Source organism: Alligator sinensis, unplaced genomic scaffold (genome assembly GCF_000455745.1).
Source record: "Alligator sinensis unplaced genomic scaffold, ASM45574v1 scaffold792_1, whole genome shotgun sequence".
In the NCBI taxonomy this organism is placed as follows: Eukaryota; Metazoa; Chordata; order Crocodylia; family Alligatoridae; genus Alligator; species Alligator sinensis.
Window position 1 is genome coordinate 439,948 of NW_005842794.1, and position 13,129 is coordinate 453,076.

At 40.8% G+C, this 13,129-nt stretch overlaps 1 protein-coding gene across 4 annotated transcripts in view; it reads right to left on the reverse strand.

The window, feature by feature from the left end:
* Positions 1-11,488, reverse strand: part of TRIP12 (thyroid hormone receptor interactor 12) — a 122,028-nt gene extending 110,540 nt beyond the window's left edge. For 2 of the 4 annotated variants that reach the window (XM_025191225.1, XM_014525393.2), the window contains exons 1-2: positions 11,302-11,322; positions 1,000-1,081 (exon numbers count right to left, since the gene is read on the reverse strand). The gene's annotated coding sequence lies outside the window, so the exon portion shown is untranslated. Of the gene's footprint in view, positions 1-999; positions 1,082-11,301 lie in introns of all 4 variants that reach the window. The other 2 variants (XM_014525389.2, XM_014525391.2) reach the window with 2 other exon arrangements.
* Positions 11,489-13,129: the final 1,641 nt, after the last annotated feature.

The window sequence follows — 13,129 nt, forward strand, 5'->3', positions numbered from 1 at the left end:
AGACACCCTGAAACCTGCTCACAGGCCCTGCAGGGAGCCACAGACCCCCAGTGGAGAGCCGCTGTTTCAGATGATCAAAGCAGCAACATGCTCTGAAGTCAAAGGCACAAGAAAACAGCTGAGCATCTCTTAATTTGGCAACCCACTGCAAATTGAGCAAGCTGTGAATCACACAGGTACAAATTGATCTTAGTACAACCTTACAACCCTGTTTTAGACCAGTTTCCTCCCAACCTGCACATGCTATTTTTGTTATATAACAAACATGGTTTGCACATATGTTAGTACTGTAGCCATGATGACCCAACAGCTTTGATTTCAAAGGTACTGGCATCTCTCACAAGTAAACCCTTACACATCCTTATGCGTTTTAGTATGCGAGTGTCAATAAGACTAAATTTAAAAGATTTTCCTTGCAGAAAAGAAATGTCTTCTTATTCCCAGGTTTTCCTCACTACCTTCGCCCAACATGACTGAACTATACACCGATACAGAAAACTGGTTGGATACATTTCACGTAAAACCCTTCAAACCATTAAAAAAAGAAAAAAAAAAATTGAACTTCAAGTTGTCTGTATACTCTTTAACGAAAAGCAAGCATACAGAAAGGGAACTTAAAATGTTTGCTGCCAATTTTTAGGTTCAATACATTTGCAGTTGGCAGGTGCAATGAAAAAAAAATCAATTATACCATAAGTGTTTAGCAGCTGAAAATATTCATGTTATTTGCATTAATATAAGGGCTTACTGAGGTTTCTATAAGCTTAGCAGCCCATTTTCACTACTCTTTAGCATGTGAAATGCTAGGTTCTTTTTATATGAAACAAAAATACTGTATACAGACAATTTATTTCGGGTATGACAAGTGCTAAAATTACTTTAAAAAAAAAGGAGAACAAGGTTACCATTTTAGAACTAGTACATTATCATCTTATTAAATATTGATTGTGGAACCGCATCATAAGAGGCAAAATTGAAATGCTAAATATGGAGCCTTACCTTTGACAATTCCCCGATTCAAGTGCTCAGCCACAAAACTAAAGTTCTAACTCTGAAGTCTGCATAGTAGTAATCTCTTTACCTGCAGTTAAAAAAATAAAAATAGGGGAGGGGAGAAGGGAAAAGAGTGACAGAATTATACACTCCAGTGCATTAAAACACTGCCAGTTGGCCAAGTAGCATGAAACTACTCAGCTAGATTCAGTTTGATAAAGCCAACAAGTACTTCTGTGCCCCATGGAAGTTATAATGTCAGACTAATGCTTTTCTGTGAAGGGCAGAGTACACAGCCGTCCTTCAGCAAAGCCTCCATTTCATCTTAAAATTCTATACCTAATTACTCACCATTTGAGTGCTTTGTACTTAATGCGTTTTAATACAATCCCAAACAAGTCACTGCTACTCAATCTTTTGAGGAGCATCCTTGTAAACACAGCTGTCCCAATACACTATGGCCTAATGAAATGCACTAAGCTCCAGTTGATTTCCCCATAGGATAATTTGCCAATGGTTTGATTCACCATTGTTACAATTCCCTACCAGTGTCCTCTCACCCAAACATTTCTTCCTGATAACTGGTCAGTACTGCAGAGTTTGCCACTGTTTACATCCCCCTTGGAGTAATGAATTACCCAGACTTGACTATGCCATGAGGGGCAGTTAAAATTTGTTTAGCACCTATTATCTAGCAATTTTAAGCAGGGGATAACACACGACCCAGACACTTCCAATGTGTGTGTATAAGAGTCAGTGAAACATCAAAATGAGCTCCTATACCCTTACAAAGAGTTATCAGAAAGTACTCTGTACCTTCATACAATGGTGACAGTTTGAGGCCAAAAAACCAATAATCTAACTCACTGACCTGCTTGGAATTCAGTACATTAACCTCAAGGGTGGGCATATGAGCCAACCTGTACAGATTTTAACAAAAGTTCCCCAGGGAATATCTGAAACTTAATGCTTAGACCACCATCTGCTCCAGCAGAGCCTCACAGCATCATTGCTGCAGTAGGTTTCTCTCTGAATGCATTTAAGACACTTCCAGGTCTCAATTCTCCATCTAGAGAAAAAACTTCAATCCTATCTAGGTTGTTTAGAAAGCAAAAGAGCTAGAATAAACCATGCTTCCAATCTGCATATTATAAATGGCTGTTATCTGACAGATTTTAAAAAAACAAAACAAAATAAAACACAACAGGTCAACCCTAATTAAACCTAAGAGCTCCCTAACCAGTTAAATATTAATACACTCCTCTTTCCAAAGTAAGGGACTCACCTGAAGTAACACAGCATGCAGACACAGGAGTTATGACACCTGGTATCATAAAACCTCAAACTTTTGGATTCTGTGCTATAACCTAAACCACTATGTAAATGCTAGCCAGGTAAGTCACTTTGCCTCTGTATTATGAGCACAGGGGACCCAATGCCAGTGTCCCATTACAGAGCATCTTAAAAGGTGACAAAAAGGTAAATAATCATATGCTGCCTTTCAAATTCCTGTAAATGTTTCTCTCTCTCTCTTTTTTTTTTTTTTAAGAAATAGTTATTTGGGTACAGCAAACGTTAAAACATCTGTAAGATGGGGCAACAGTAGCTTACACATTCTCTGCTGTGCAGTATCACTAAATGAAATGTAAAGAGTGGAAAATTAAAGTCAGAGGGGAAGGGGAAATACAAAAAACAGGTCTTCAGGAATCACATCAAGAAGACCCTTTGCCTGCCCTGATATTTCCCTAAAACAGCTGCTCTGAGGACACTTGCGTATACCTGATGCCATAACCATGCACAATGCAGCCTGGCTGACATTACAGATGCCACAAGTTCTATGAAGTTGTGCATCGGTGACATTTTTAGCAGACTATAACCAACTCCAGTTTCAGACAAAAGGCACTCCTCAAATCAAGGGCTATTTAATACACATCAAGTTTCCACTTCAACTATTTCTGCTTTAGAGCTGTTAAGTTACAGAACTATAGACTACTGGAGTGAATTGATCTCCTACCATTTCTGAATAATTGAACCCACCAACAAGTTGGATTTAACTCCTGCCCTGAAGCATGACTGTTTCAGTATGAAATGCACTTCTGAAAGTGCAAGGGTCTGAAGGCAGGCCAGTAGACCAGAGGTGCTTATAATTCTTATAGTTAAAAGACACTTAAATACCTAAATCAAGTACAGATGCTTAAAATTTACAGTTTCTTGCTTGTTCTGATCAAGCCTGATTAAGAATGTCTTGCATTCAGAAGTGTCTAACTCTATCCCACCTACATACTCGGGCCATTAAAAGACATCACCTTAAGAAATCTTTGCCTCTCCAATATTGTAAGACACAGAATTCCCTGAAAGTGCAGCTTTTGAAAATGATGCTTAGGACCTTATGCATCCCAAAAGGCTGCAGCATTAAGAGGTAAATAACATGCAGAAGCAATGACAAGTGTGTTTAAAATCCAAGGTATTTAAAGAAGTGACAATTGCAGAGAAGCATTAAAAGTATTATCTTCTTGCATTATAGGCAACCTAAAACAGTATTTGAAATACACAAGCTAGCATTATGTTGAAACAGGTAGTGACGTAATACTGATGTTGAGATTTCCATTTATTTCAAAGTTAAATATCCAAGGGTTGTATGCTTTCAATGTCAGAACAGCTCACTTGAAACACGAAGGTTTAAGTTTCTTCATCAACATCCCTTATGCAACTATCAGCTTCAGTACCAGTCCCACTCCAATGACTTCCAAAATGCAGCTGCAATTGTCATGTAGATCTGGAGTAGTTAAAAGTAATACTGTGGCCATCGTGTGCCTGGGTCATTTACAAGTGCAGTTGCTAGAGTGGCAATTAAAACTGGACTGGCCTATAGGCCAAGGGTGCCAACAATATGGCCCACGAGGGTGGGTCTCAGGCTGGACCTACATGCCCCAGCCCTATGCACTGCATGCAGCCTGTACAGCTGGTCTGGCATGTGCTGCATGATGCACATGGGGCCAATCCAGGGCTCATACTGTATGCAGTGTCCATGCCAGACCAGCCCTGTATGCTGGATCAGGGGCCAGCCTGAGTCAAGCCCATAGACCGGCCTCTGCATGAGTGCAGCATGAAGCATATGCCCCAGACCAGCACATGCATGCCACGGAACACAAGGGCTGGCGTGCAGGCACAATGCCAGTCAACAGGCCAGATCTGGCCAGTGGACAGACCCCACATCCCTCATTCAGCTTGTGGGCTGGATGGTTTGATAACCCCAGCCTAGGCCAACTTCTGGATGCTGAAACAACTTATTCAGGACAGTAGTTTATGCACAGGAAATGTCAAACCTAAGGGTGCTCTGTTCAAGCCATTAATTTCCTCACAGTTTACAAACACTTAAGGAAGTGAATAGACACATATGATCAGATTCAGTACTTTTCAGGAGTGGATAAAGAAAGGCAGAACAGGCGATGCTATAAATAAAGAAACCAGCAGGGCAGTTTACGTTCAACCTTCTGTGCCTGTCCCTACTGTATTCCTACTCAGATCCTTGCAAATGCATATAAAAAAGTTATACATTCTGCCAGTGATGAAGAACAGTGCCATGGCACCAGAGTAACACAGCCCTAAATGCCACCAAGTTCTGCAGGTGTTAGGACAAAATCCTCCTTACATGTCTGTCACTTTTCTAGCTGGTGGGTGGGGAGTAGGGGGTGGAGAGAAGGAGTAAGAGATAACAGCATTCTATAGTAAGTTTAAAAACCTAGATGCTGATATCTACAATTAAATACACATTTTGTTTCTGGAGAGGCTTTATTCCATGCTTAAGTAGTTTATGCAGTTTAATCTTTCTATTGCCGTGTCATTCACTGCACATACACGTTTGTAAACATGTGTTCATGTTTGATATCTTCCAACTGGGAAGGGGGGGGGGTAGGAGGAAACCCCAACACATGCCAAAAATCTACGTTTAGGAAAACAAAGCAGTTATCGTGTCTTTGGCAAGGATTTCCAATAAAAGAACTAGCAAAATGTGCAAAATCAACCCAAAATCAGTAAGAAAGCCACTCCAGAAGACTTCTCGAGTCCTAACAAATAGGATTAGAAAGAATAAAGAATTTGAAAAGGCATGGAACAGAAGGAAGGAAACAAGGGTTCCAAATTCTGGAACCCTCCCCCCACCCCCAGTCGTGATACGTAGGCTTTCTGTTTAGAGAGCCAAGCCATTATGAAAGCAATACACCTCACCCAGGGTGCTGCAAGGAAGTCAGAGGTGCTACAGGTAGAAACTGCCTCCTGTGCCTCAGATTTCAGGAGGCGTCAGAACCAAAGCAGCAGCATACTTGTCTGTATAAAACAGAAGCATTTTTTTGCTGCAACTGCTTCTCAGTTCAGCCCTGATGTGTCTTCTGGAAACCAAGGTGTATAGGGGGCAGTTTCATTCCATAGTAGCATAGGAAACTATGAAACAGCCTCAGCCTGCCCCCTTCCCAGGCCTTCTGTCCCAGCACCTTGTCCTTGCCAGCTGGGCATCCCCAGACTCTAGGATTATAATATTCCTATTATCATAATAGAATGTATATCAGTTTTTAAATGGGGTGCTGCTAAATTCTGAAGTTTTGAAAGGGTACTTAGTCTAAAAACCACTAGATAGTACCTAGAAATGCTTCACAAAGACTAAAGTAGCTATTAGGGAGAAGTTCAGTCCTGTTCAGATAAGGCCTAAAGCTTTAATACTACTGGTAAAACTATTCAACAAAATCTTTATTTTTGCTTTGAGCAGCGCAAGATACAAGAGCCGGGGGGGGGGGGGGGGGGGGGAGAGAAAAAGAGGCTTCCCCTAGTTTGAAGGCTAACTAAGAATTCAGCTACCTGATCAGAATTAGAACAGAGGAAATGCATTTAGTTTTACATTAGGTAAATTCCTATCAACAACTGAAACAGCTAGAAGGAGATTAATATTTTTTTTCCTCAGATATAGTGTAGCCTGTGTGTGGAATGTATTTTTTCAGATATTCACACAAATTAAGTCTTTAGAAATTTCACCTTCCTCAAAACAAACAGGAGAGAAAAAAAAATAAAGAGTCTCCTGGTTCAACCAAGCTAGGACGTGTCCATATTAGACAGTCATATCATGGACAGTCACTGTTCCCTAATCCAGTCGCAAGCAGGACTCCAGTATACAGGGTCTATCATCTGTAGACAAACTAAACCCTTTCCTCTGATCTGGACTTCATATTGACTAGTGCACAAGCCTTGATCAAGAGTATTTGAAACATTCAACTAAACACAACCACTGAAGAGCTGAGTGAATGGGCACTAAAATCATATAATCATTCCCCAAAATTCCTATTTTGTTGTAGCAAATAATTAACTTAAATTACCTTTGGAAATCCTAGAAGCAAACCTGTGTTTATCTGAAAGTTAGCTGCTTACAAAACCAGGTATTCTTCCTTAACCTAGATAGCTAATCAATTGGAGAGATTCAGGTTGTCGACCCCTCCCCCACAAAAAAACCCCAAGCTTTAAGCACTGACTTTTCAGATGAGAAATGCAACTCCTCAATACTTACTTTATTCTAGAGACTTTGTAAAATGATATTTACTAGTTTGGGGTATAGGACCAGAGTCTGACAGCGTGCTGTAGTATGTTAAAACCTATTAATCAAGCTCTTCAACGTGAAAGCCATAATACAAGACAGAAAGGCATACTAACACAAGCTGGAGGCAGGAAGGTGATATTTACCGAAAAGCTGATAGAGTATACACAAGATGGTCACCCTCTTCCTCACCTACACCTCAAACCCCCACCGAGAAGGCTTGGGATACAATACAAACTCTCGTTCCTCATTACCATTATTTTAAATCTAGAAAGTCAAAACAGTAAAATATTGAAGCATTTCCCCCCATTCTAGTAGACAATTAGTTTCCATCACTTCCAAGAACACAGAAATTACTAGGGGTGTACCGATAGAGATTTTTTGGGCATATACCAATGGTTGATTATTAACAAGCCATAAATCGGCCAATACCAATTGCCAATATGCAGCATGGCAGCTTGGAGAGCAGCATCCGGTTGGTAGGTCTGTTGCGGGGGGGGCATCCTGCGATGAAGGAGTGAGGCTGGAGCAGACACTTGTGCCCAGCTGGGACAAGGCATGGAGCTGCAAACAGCTCATTGGGGGGGGAGGGGGGGGGCAGATCCCCCCACCACACCCCCCCAGGGTAGCCATGTGGGGGGGGGACCCCCTGGCCCTGTGTGCAGGGCAAGGGCAGGCTGGGGCCCAGCACTGGGCTCTTCCTAGCTGTAGGAAAGACTGGACTAGGGCTCTGCTTGGGAAAGGGCAGCAGCCGCACTGGGGTAGGCTGTGCCCCCCCCTCCCAGCACTGCCCAGCCCAAACACAGCACCAGCCCAGCTCCCCTGCCAAGAGCCTGGCATCACTCTGAGCCCGCAGCAGCAGCCCACCCTTGCCCCACACACAGAACCGAGGGCACATGCCCTCCATGGCTCCCCCAGAGGTGCACGTAGCAGCTATTGTCCCTCCCACCCCCCAGACAAGCCACTCACAGCTCTGTCCTGCATCTGCCCTGCCTGGGCAGCACCTGCCCCAGCCCCACTCCCTCACGGCAGGGGCCTCGATCCCCACCCCTGCAACAGACTTAGCCAGACGCTGCTCTCCATTGTCCAAGCTGCTGGGCTGGCCGCACGCATGCTGCGGCTACACACATGCACACGGCATTTATCAATGACATTATCAGCCACATCAGCCAAAAAAAGCCAATTACTGATAATGTTAATTTTCCTTGTATTGGTGCCAATGTGACACGGACCGATGTATCGGTGCACTGCTAGAAAGTACATTTATTTTTTCTACTGAGCATGCAAGATCTTATTCTACATCTACTGGAATGATTCTTAACCAGGGTGCTGCAAGATCCCATGAAGGATGTCAAGAGTTGCAACAAGTTAAGATAAGTACAGGCTCAGGCTTATTCCTCACCCCCACTACCCAAGCCCTGTAATATATAAAAATTAGTTTTTTAAATTGGGCACCATTCAATTCACAAAGAAGGTGCCTTGAGTCCCATTAGGTTGAGAACCACTTGTCTACTGCTTTCTCTAAATCTTGTAAAGTTTCCCCAGGTCCTGGCAGGCATTTACACATAACCATTTCAAAGACCATCTTACCCACACAGACCACCTCTTTAGCTCCATACATCTTCCTTAAGATCTTTCTTCAAATTAGTCCACATATCACCAGACTTAAATTTCTTACAGCTTTCTTCCATTTGTCAACACCTTTAAATGACAAACCTAAGCCCATAAGTGATGAAACCTGAAGTACTGTACTGTTTCTAAACTAGGGAGATATCACTGTTCCTGCTTAATGACTTTGTATATACAGCTCCAGAACCAAACTGATTTAAAAAAACCTAACCCAGTACATTGGTAAATCTAAGTACATTTAACAGTTCTAAAAATTCTAATGGTAGATGGGCTACTTCAGTAAGAGTTATTAGAAGAGCGAATCTAGCTAATACAGCAAAGTTGTCACCCGATTACTCTGAAGTAATACCCTTATTTCACAATTATGTTTTTGACAATGAGAGTTATTTTTGTTTGAAAACACATGTACAATGAAGGAAGGTACATTGATTCCAGTAACTGATTCAATAAGACCAGCTGGCTTTTCCTTAAAAAGCATTGTTTTGGTTGGGTTGGGGGGAAGTGTACATAAAAATCTGAGTGATGGATGATGCATGTTTTTTGAAAATCTGTTGCTGGGACAGCTATTGGGCTAGCAAGTTGTATGTTAACTATTGCTTATAAATAGTCATAGTATTGCATACTGTGAGCAGGCATGAAGATCAAAATGTATAAATGGTCTTTGGGGTAAAAATTTGTTCTCTGCAGTTACTTGGCGATATTTGGTCCATCTACTTTGTCTCATGTTGAAACACCTTTGACCATAGCAAATTAAGATGTGTGCACTTTAGGGATAAATTACTACCTCAAGCTTAAAGCTGCTATGAATTAAATTATAAGAGTGGTGGTGTAATTTCAGTCACCTACAAGTCATATCAATAAAGTGTGCACTTACAAGCCCAGCATCTGTCACATGAACAGATAACATTATTTGAGTTTCCTAAACACTCCAGCCCCTAAAGAAGGTAGTGCTATACTTTCATTTTCACCTTTACAGAAAATAGCCAACAGTCAAATCTCTCCACCCAATGTATTTATGGCTAATATGTTTATATTAGTCAGATAAATGTCAGTAAAATATTTGTTGTTCAAATAAATGCACAATTTTAAGAGGGGAGGGAGGGGGAGAAAGTAGCTTCCTGACTTCCAGAAAAGTTTGAAAAATTCATAGTGAACATAAAGTACAAGAACAGTAAATCTTAGGCTTCTTTCTGAAATATCCAGGTTTCTCCCACAGGCTCCTGAATTCCCGGTTCAACTCCCAAGAGAAATTACTCAACCTTCTCATCTCTTTCAGAAAATCCCGATACGTTTACAATTTACCATGTACTGAGTTTTATGGCTCAGACTTTCAGACAGTGGTCCTGCCCGTTCAAAATGGACGTCAAGCCCTGTGCTATTTGGAAAAATACTCCCCATATCCTAGCACCCTTAGCCAAAGAAAGCTCTCCCTACACTGCATTGTAAAGCTGTTGTTGTTTGCCTGTACATCAACTTCTATCCAAGAATAAAATGGTTCTGTATAATTAACCACCTGCTCCGCTATGAAAATTAGGTAAAATAAAGTTATTAAAAGTATGATACTTTTCCTTTTTTTTTTTTTTTTTTTTTTTTTAAAGTGGTTAAAAGTACACTGTAAGACACATTCCAATTCTAATAGTATAAAAGCTTGGGTGTCTCTGGCTGTCCGTCCGTCTCACTTTATTCGCACTCTGATTGGCTGTTACCGTCAGCCAATCGGAGTACTCCAAGCATGGGGGAACACCGCCATGAGTCCAAAGCCATGCCAAGGACCGGAAAGAGGGTGGGGGAGCCGAGGCCAACAACGCTGGCCTTGGCTTCCCCAACCAGCTCCCTGCAAGTGACAGAACATCAGCAGCACAGGGCATTAGGTGGCAGCACTCCATCCTAGCTCCCCTCCTCGCCATTCTTGACAGGCAATTGGGTAGTACACGCATAAAGCCACATGTAATTATAGGGCTTTCAATCAGATAAAGGCCAGGGGGGGGGGGAAATAAAAGGATGTCTTGCAGAGCCAGTTAGGCCGTCTTAGTTGTAGCAATTTGGAGTGAAAATGGAAAAAAAAAAAAATCCCTGCTCAAATGATAACAAGTGCACTTGCCGTATGTTCTCCTAACACTAAAGGCAAGTGTTAGCAGTGAGTGTGGCTTGAAGAGTGGCTGACATAATTGAGCCCAACTCTCCAAACTTCATAACACTCCCATCTAAAGCAAGACACAAGGTGAATGACAGCTCAATTACAGATTTCAGCCATATTTTTAGTGATGTTTGTAAGTCAATAGATTTCAGTCTCAGTCAGCACACTGCAACAGAAGCACTGCTATAGATAGTGAGGATGAATAGTTTGATTATGCATGCTAGTTGCCAGACTGAATCAAAGAATATGATTGCAAATAAGCATAGCCAGATTCATCCATCTTGCTAGGGGTTGTGGGACAAAATTAAAGAATGAAAATTGACCCTTTTAAATATTCTGGCTGCCCAAAACTCACTGCCATTAGCACTTTGAGGTATCTAGTTAAAAATTAACTGACTTAAAGTTCCTGACTGCATACTGGCGACAATTATTAAGAGATGTTGCTAGAATTATTCTATTTTCCAGAGGACTGATTTCATGTTCTGAAAGTGGTTTTATGATTTTCTTCAGCAAGATCTATTACGTGCATTTTTATCAGAAACAGATGTTTAGTCTCAAACAGAAAGAAAGGAGTTATGATAACTTTGCTACCATAAGGGAATACAATATTTCATATATATAACTGGAAAAGCTGCAAGGAAAAAATACATACATAAAAGAAGGATGAGCTGATGCCAATTTATTGTCCCATGGGCAGGGATGCACATAGCAATATTTTAAATAAATAGATAACTGTTCCACCTATTATTGACATAATACCATACCGTGGAGTGATAACATCAATTAAACTAGCTCATAAGGCATTTTATTTCAGAAAAAAGTGTCAAAACTAAAAGAAGTAGGCAACACAACCATGAAATCTTGTGACAGGAGTGCAACTCCCGTAAAAAAAAAAAAAAAAGAGACAAAAATAAAAAGGCAGATTCAGAAAGGGATCACAACAGCTTATATTTCTACTACTTACTATGTAGTATAAGTGACAGATGTGCAAGATCTTTGCACTGGGCTCTTTAAGTGTTTTAGAATATTCTCCTTTTTTTGTATCTCCATCTTATAGACAGGGGAAATAGAAGCAGAGAAATGATCCAACTTGCCCTGGGTAACCCGGCAGGTTAGTGGCAGAGCCAGGAAAAGAACCAAGACAAGTCTCATCTACTTGGTAGTGCAGTGTACTGCTCTGCAGTAACATACAGGTGTGACAGAACAGAAAAAAATATATTTTTAGCATGTTACAACATGAAGCCATGATAAAGCAGTATACAATACTTAGTATATAACTTGGCCAAATGTGATTTGACCTACAGAACACCAGCAGTTACAGATATATATAAAGCAAGTACAGTTATCATATCAGACTCCCTGTAAAGGGAGTGTTTGGGCCTCATTTAGACTAACCAGGAAATTCCATGTCAGTGTTTTATGACTTAGACTTTAGTCATGTTTCCAATCAAGCTAAACAACTAGCTTACCCTACTGGTTGTATTAAGTATTGATGCCTCCCAAAAGAGTATGTTTTAAGGATCCAATTGCCAAGCAGAGGCAAACGTTGAATCCTTCCTACTTAATTTACTTTTGGGTCTAAGTAATGCTACACAAGTAGCAGGCATCATCTACCACTTAAAAGGTCTTTTTCCATCACATTCTATTCTTAATGGTTTTGCATTTCAACTTTATTTAAGCATTTTCCAAGATGGAAAGTTAAACTTAGTGCATTTTTTGTAGTTTAATTGCAGATAAACACTCAGTTAATGTAATGTACAAAATCAAAACGTTGACAGCTTGCCTCTGGCCCCTAGCTGGCATAGAAGGGGAAGTTTTTTAATGTTTCCATTACTTCCTCTAAAAGAGAAATCATAGAATCAAAGAATATGAGAGTTGGAAGGGACCTCTGGAGGTCATCTAGTATCCAACCTCTTGCTCAAAGCAGGATAATCTAGTTGGGGATCCCCAACTGGATTGTCCCAGCCACAGCTGTCTAGTCAGGTCTTATAAACCTCCAAGGACGAAGACTCCACAACCTGTCTGGGTAACTTGTTCCAGTGCTTCGCTACTCACCTAGTGAGAAAGTTTTCCTAATATCCAACCTCAACTTCCCTTGCTGCAACTGGAGACCATTGCTCCTTTTTCTGTCACCACTGAGAACAGTCTAGCTCCATCCTCTTTGGAACCACCCTTCAAGTAGTTAAAGGCTGCTATTAAATGACTTGTTTTGTTCTGTTCATCTGTACCAGGAAGCCTCTCACAGGCTTTCAAAAGACTATTTTAATCAATATCCTATTTAATAAGTAGGTAATCCTATAGATGGATGTAGCAAACTCATTTGGACAGCTGTGTCACAGTGAGGACGATATGTAATTCTTATTTCCTCATGATAGCTTAGGTCTGTTTACATCTGGTAAACACCCACCAATTTGAGATTGGAGGCTATATATTTCCAAGAGGAACGTCAATGAAAGGTCATTACTGCAACTGGTCCAATGTTAAACAGGTAAAACAATGAGACTCCCCATTTATTTTTATCAGGTTTTTAGCACAAGAATAGAAGACATTGAGATCAAGTGGTGCATACCTTGGGGGAACATTCTTCTACTTACGCAAGGACCATTAGCACACACAAACCTGAAACCTGCAAATGTGTGCATTTTATAAGTTTAGTAAGCACTGCAAGGCAAGATTCCAATTTTTTTTTAAATTGGTTAGACTATTTTTTTTTTTAATTGCCTCAGTAAAACGCAGTTTTTACTCACCTCATTATTGCTTTTGTCTCATACTGATTAGCCATAATTTTTTTT